This window comes from Chrysochloris asiatica, unplaced genomic scaffold, assembly GCF_000296735.1.
Source record: "Chrysochloris asiatica unplaced genomic scaffold, ChrAsi1.0 scaffold00309, whole genome shotgun sequence".
Classification (NCBI taxonomy): Eukaryota; Metazoa; Chordata; class Mammalia; order Afrosoricida; family Chrysochloridae; genus Chrysochloris; species Chrysochloris asiatica.
This window is the reverse complement of record NW_006408827.1, coordinates 2883293-2889378: the sequence shown is the minus strand read 5'-3', so window position 1 is coordinate 2889378 and position 6086 is coordinate 2883293.

The following is a 6086-nucleotide window of genomic DNA, read 5'->3' as shown; positions in this document are numbered from 1 at the left end:
AGGTTCTGACTTGATGGCACCTGACAACAACAACAACAACAACAACAACAATGCTTCTCTGGTGCTGAACATTTTGTTTTTTAAAATTTTAGTGAATATATAAAAATAATTTGGCTTTGGTTTCACATGTACTTACATTTCTTTGATTTTAAAACAAATTGATCGTTTTTAAACTTCTGTATAATGCTTTACTTGACAGATATATATAGTACTTTTTACATTAGGATTAATTTTCTCTTTACTTTTAATTTAGGATTATTTTTCTCCTTACTATTAAAGCAGAATACTTGTGAAGTTTATTTTGAATGAATTAGGTATTCAGTAAAATTTATTCAATCACTTATGTGCAACTTGGTTGTTTTCCCACTTTGTGTGAACTTTGGAATTTATTTAATTTATAGCAACTAAGTATGTGGCACAGTGGGCAAATGCATCAGACTGCAAAACTGTTTGAACTGCAAGGTCGGTGGTTCCAGCTCACCAGCTGCTCCTTGGAAACCCTATGCAGGGCCACTATGGGTCAGAATTGACTTGGCAGCACTTAACAGCAACAAGAAGTACAGCCATAATGTTCCATAGATGCAAAGATAATGAGGTTTTGTCTCACATGCTATTCATATATTATCAAATATGGTCAATCTGGAAAAGGAATTAAGGCCCTTCAAAGTAGAAGTTCAGTGAAAAATAGGAACACTCAGTAAGACACGGTGACTGCCACAATGGACTCAAACTTAGCAATGATTGTGAGGATGACTCATAACCAAGCAGTGTTTCATTCTGTTGTATAATGCATAGTTATGACCTGAGAACCAACTCGATGGAACCAAAGAATAACAAATTACTCACTTATCCAGTCCCAGAAAGTTCAATTAAAATGTTGCAAAATGTAAGGGGCTCTGTACAAATTCCTGCAATCTCTATTTCTGTATTGTTTCATTTCATACCCTGTCCCACAAATGATTACACTCAAAGTCTGATTCCTATCTCTTCCTCCTCAAGCAAGTGAGACTACAGTGATCCATTTGACATTTTCTCCTGAATTATTTACAAGGAAAGTACCTCCAGGCAAAAGCAAAAGTGATTATAGAACTCAATTTGTTTAATTTATTCTCTTGCAGTTCACTCCCCAGTATTAGCTGAAAGCAGTTCACCACTTCATGTTGCCCATATTTTTATTGTCAGATGCAAGAGCAAGCTCAGGATTGGTTACTCTGTCATGAACAAAAACAAATGTCTTCAACATGTTTTTTGTTGTTATTGTTGTTTCCCCAAGGAAACAATTCTATGCTTTAATAGTTTGTTTGTTTCTTTCTTTCTCTTTTTTAACTGTTTAATTGTGAATTATGTGATAGTTTACATGGGAGAATGTTAGCTTTATATTAATCCTATCGTATATTGTTACACTGCCATGGTTACAAGCAACCCCCCTCCCCCCCGGCATCATCAACCAACCAAAGGGTATACCCCACAATGCTGCCGCTGACACAGTCTCTCTCTTTTTCTAGGTCTAGAGTTCCCAGCTGCTCCATCTCTCCACATCATCATCTCTGCCTCAATCTCTGGCATTACTGCTTCTCTGGGTAGTGTCTCACACTGCACTCTTCTCCCTTGATGGTCCCAGGGGCCTCCGCTCCTGGGCTTCAAAGTCAATACTCCCCTCCTTTTGCTACAAAACATCTACCTTTACATTTCCAACCCTCACAGTCAGTCCTGATAGTAATTATTTACTATTGTGCCAAATGAATGCTATCCACATCTCCTTTCATGAGTCCCAACCAAACAGATTGGTTACTACTCAGTGGAAATTCTACCTTCATCCACACGCTCTGGATCTAGGCTCTCTCTTGAAAGCTTGTAAGCCAGTCACTTATTGCTTTTGTAGCCCCGCCCCCCATGTTGGGTAGCCAAGGTCCTAGTTACCCATCCATGTCTACCCTGCGTATTGAAGGGGTTGGGAATGATCCTCCCTGTAAAGATTTGTTCCCTATTTTGAGCTACTGCATCCATAGGTGTAGGTCAATTTCATCAAATTGTATCAGATTACTCTTTTATTCTATTCTTTCTTATTCTAGTTGAGCTCTGATGGATCATCCAGTCATTGAAACCAGGTCACGAGGGTATTATCTGCAAGTGTGGGTATTCTTGTGCATATGTCCTCTCTTCTTATCAGCTGGACACTTTAATCTCCACTCTAGGCCTCTGTGGCTATGTCATTGACTCTGGGGCCAGGAGTCCCCAGGTCTTGCCAAACTGATGGCCAACCTGGTTTCCACCCGTGTTCACAGGAGTGTATTGAATGTGGTTGGACTTAGCTCGCAACTTCACTGCTGTTTTTCCCTCACTTCTCATTATCGGTGACCAATGTGATTACCAGTCAGAGCACCAGTTGGCTCGTGTATTCCCATTGAGTCTTAGTCTTAGAAGTGGCTTTGCTCTGAGGGGACCCAACTGCTTGCCTTGATGTCTCCTGGGTAAGAAACTTGGTATTTTCTTGTAATAATCAGTCGGACTGCTGTTATTGTTTGTCCTTTTTCTGTCGGTCTTTCTTTCAAGAAGTATCTTCTGGTCTTCTAGCCACTCCAGGCTGGTCTGTTTGTCTGTTTCAGTGGAAGTTTCCCACCTCAGAAGATTTTGGATGGGGTTCAGGATTCCAAATATGGTCTTAAGTAATGGAGAGGTTATGCAGGAAGCCTTCTTCATTGGGTACATTGTAGCACCATTTTAGGTATTCCACTCAGTTATAGGCAGAAGATAGACTTATAGACATTCTATGGTGATGTTTCTGGCAATTATTTTCTCTCCCCCTCAAGTGTCTATTTTATAATGGTATGCAAGGGAAACCAAGATTCAAAAGACAGAAAAGCACCTAACATTATTTCTCCCCTTTTTTCCCATTCCAACCATATCTGGATCTGTGTAACCCAGAGCCCTGTTGTTCCAAGGTTGTGTATACATCATTATTTACTTCTGGCCCCATTGGTCCATGCAAACCTGCCTAATAGTTTTCCAATTCACCTTGTTCTTCCATTTCCCTCCCTCTTCTTGTGTATTGTCCCCCTCCCCAGCACCCAAACTATCCTGTGTCTATTCTCTTCCCTGTGCTTCACCTTCCCCTACTTCACCTTTCCCTAATCCCACATTCTGGTAACCAGAAAAGAATCCCCCAGCACCCACCTTAGTATGGGTTCTTTTTCTTAGTCTTTTATAATAGTGGTCCTATGTAGTATTTCTCCTTTTGTGACTGACTAATTTCACTCAGCATAAAGTCCTCAAGGTTCATTCATGTCATGTGGTGGCTTGTAGCTTCCTTGTTGTTCTTCAAGGTAGCATAATATTCCATTGTGTGTATGTACCACAGTTTGTTTATCCATTTTTCCATTGATGGGCACTTAGGTTGTCGCCATCTGTTTGCTATTGTAAATAGTGCTGCTATGAACATTGGTGTGCATATACATACACTATTTTTTTAAATTTATTGTTTTTAATATTATGTTGTGAATTATGCGATAGTTTACAGGGGAAAACATTAGCATTACATTCATCCTATTGTATACCATTTCATTGTCATGGTTACAATCCCCTCCATGCATCATCAACCAACTAAAGGGTATACCCTGAAAGCCTGTCCCTCAGTTGTGATCCATTTCACTTTTGAAAATTTCCAGTTTTCCCAGAATCCTACTTTGTAAATTCCATGGAAGTTTGAAACTATTTCTCTTCATTTTGAGTTGTGCCCCATCTGCAAATGCAGGTTCCTAAAGTTCTACTTAATTCCGGTTATCAGGGTTTACTCAACTTTTAGAAGACAGTTTTTTCCTGTTGTACCAGGAGTGGCCTTGTTGTGACTGAAAATATATGGAGATTTTCCACCTTCTCTTTCCACAGATGAAGTTAATTTGATTCCTATGTATTCAGTTTGGTGAGGTCTCTGTGTATAGTATCATTCATGTTGTTAAAAAAGGTATTTGCAAATAATAAAGCATAGATCTTGCAAAATTCTATCATGCAATCTCCAGCATCATTTCTATTACCAGGGTCATATTTTCCAACTACTGTTCCTTCCTCTTTGTTTCCAACCTTTTTATGCCGATCACCAGTAATTATCAATGCATCTTGATCAATCAATATCAGACTGAAGAAGCTGATAAAACTCTTTTTCATAATCACTGCCTTTAGTGGTTGGTGTGTAAATTTGAATAATAGTGTTATTAACTAGTCTTCCTCGTAGGCATATGGATTTTATTCTATCACTGACAGCTTTGTACTTATGACAGTTCTTGATATGTTCTTTTTGATGAAGGATCTGTTGCTGTTCCTCTTCAATTTGTCATTCCCGGTATAGTATACAATGTGATTGCCAGGCTCAAAAGGGCCAATACCAGTCGATTTCTGCTCACTAATGCTTAGAATATCAATGTTAATGTTTTCCATTTCATCTTTTACAATTTCCAATGTTCCTAGATCAGTACTTCATGCATTCCATGTTCTTATTATTAATTGATTTTTACATCTGTGCCTCTTTATTTTGAGTCCTGAGGGCTTCACTCCATTTATGTCATCATTATCAACTCTGCTTTTAGGAGGCAGCTCTTTCCCAGTCATATTTTGAGCACCTTCCAACCTGAGGGGTTCATCTTTAGACACTGTAGCTGACAGTGTTCCACTGTTATTCGTAAAGTTCTATGGGACTAATTATTTAGAAATAGTCCAGCTCTCCTTCTTCCTAGTCTGCCTTCATCTGGAAGCTCATTTGAAAAGTGTTCACCATGTGTGACCCTGCTGGTATTTAAAATACCCAAGGCATAGCTTCCAGAATTACAGAACACATAAGCCACCACAGTAAGACGAACTGACAGATGAATGGAGAAGGTCAACCTATATGTTCTTCTAAATGTTTGAAAAAGTTTTTCTATGTTAATGCTTCTGTTTCTAAAGTCTTGTCACTTGAGAAGCTATGGCAAAGTAGGTTTGTATTAGCAGGCAGGATACCATGGTAGCTGCTCTTTAACTGAAAATTTTCTTGGGATAGCTTATCATTGTGACTAATCAAGTGTTTATCTTAATTCTTCCTCAACTAATGTGATAATTTTGACACTTTTCTTTTTAAATTTATACTCATGTCAGTGTTGCACTATGTAATTTCATAATTATTCTGCTTTATTATCAATTATATCTTTTATTTTGTGATTATTTTACAAACTCCAAAGGTTAAAAAACCTTTATATGATTCCAAATAAGTTAGACATTAAATTTACCTATAGAGTTATGTTTGTTGTTAAGTGCAGTGGATTCAGTTCTGACTTATAGTTACTCTATGTAACTTTCTGATTAGTAGCTGGTGGGTTTGAACCACAAATCTTGCTGTAAGCAGTCCAGTGCAGATCCTATAGTGCCATAGCAGGACTGCAGAGATTTAGTAGTAAAAGTTCATTACCTTTAATTTATATAAAATTAAACTTGTTGAGTTGTATAGATATAATTTTCATTTTTTTGAATTGTTAATAGATGATCACTGAAAGAGTTAATTACACAATGGAACACATAGTCTTGTAAACTGAAGATTCAAACTTATCTTACATTCTTTTACTTATTCATGTCATTATATCCTTTAATTTTAGGCTTAGGAATGAAATCAGATATCTTACCTTTCTGTTTATTCATTGGACATAATTACTGGTATTGTTAGGTGCCATCAAGTTGGTACCGACCCATATCGACATTAAGCACAGCAGAATGAAACATTGCCCATGCCTGGGCCAAGCTCACTATTGTTGCCACGATAGAGTCCATTGATGCTGCCACTTGGCCAATCCATCTGGTTGGGGGTCTTCCTCTTTTCCTCTAACCCTCCAACTTACTAAACATGATATCATTCTCCAGTGACTGCACCCTCCTGAAAATATGCCCAAAGTTTGAGAGACGAAACTTAGCCATCTTGGCCTCTAAGGAGCAATCTGGCTGCACTTCTTCCAAAACGGATCTATTGGTTCTTTTGGCAGCCCATGGCACTTTTAGTATTCTCCTCCTACACCATAAATCTAAGGCATCAATTCTTCTACGGTCTTCCTTACTAACTGCCCAGCTTT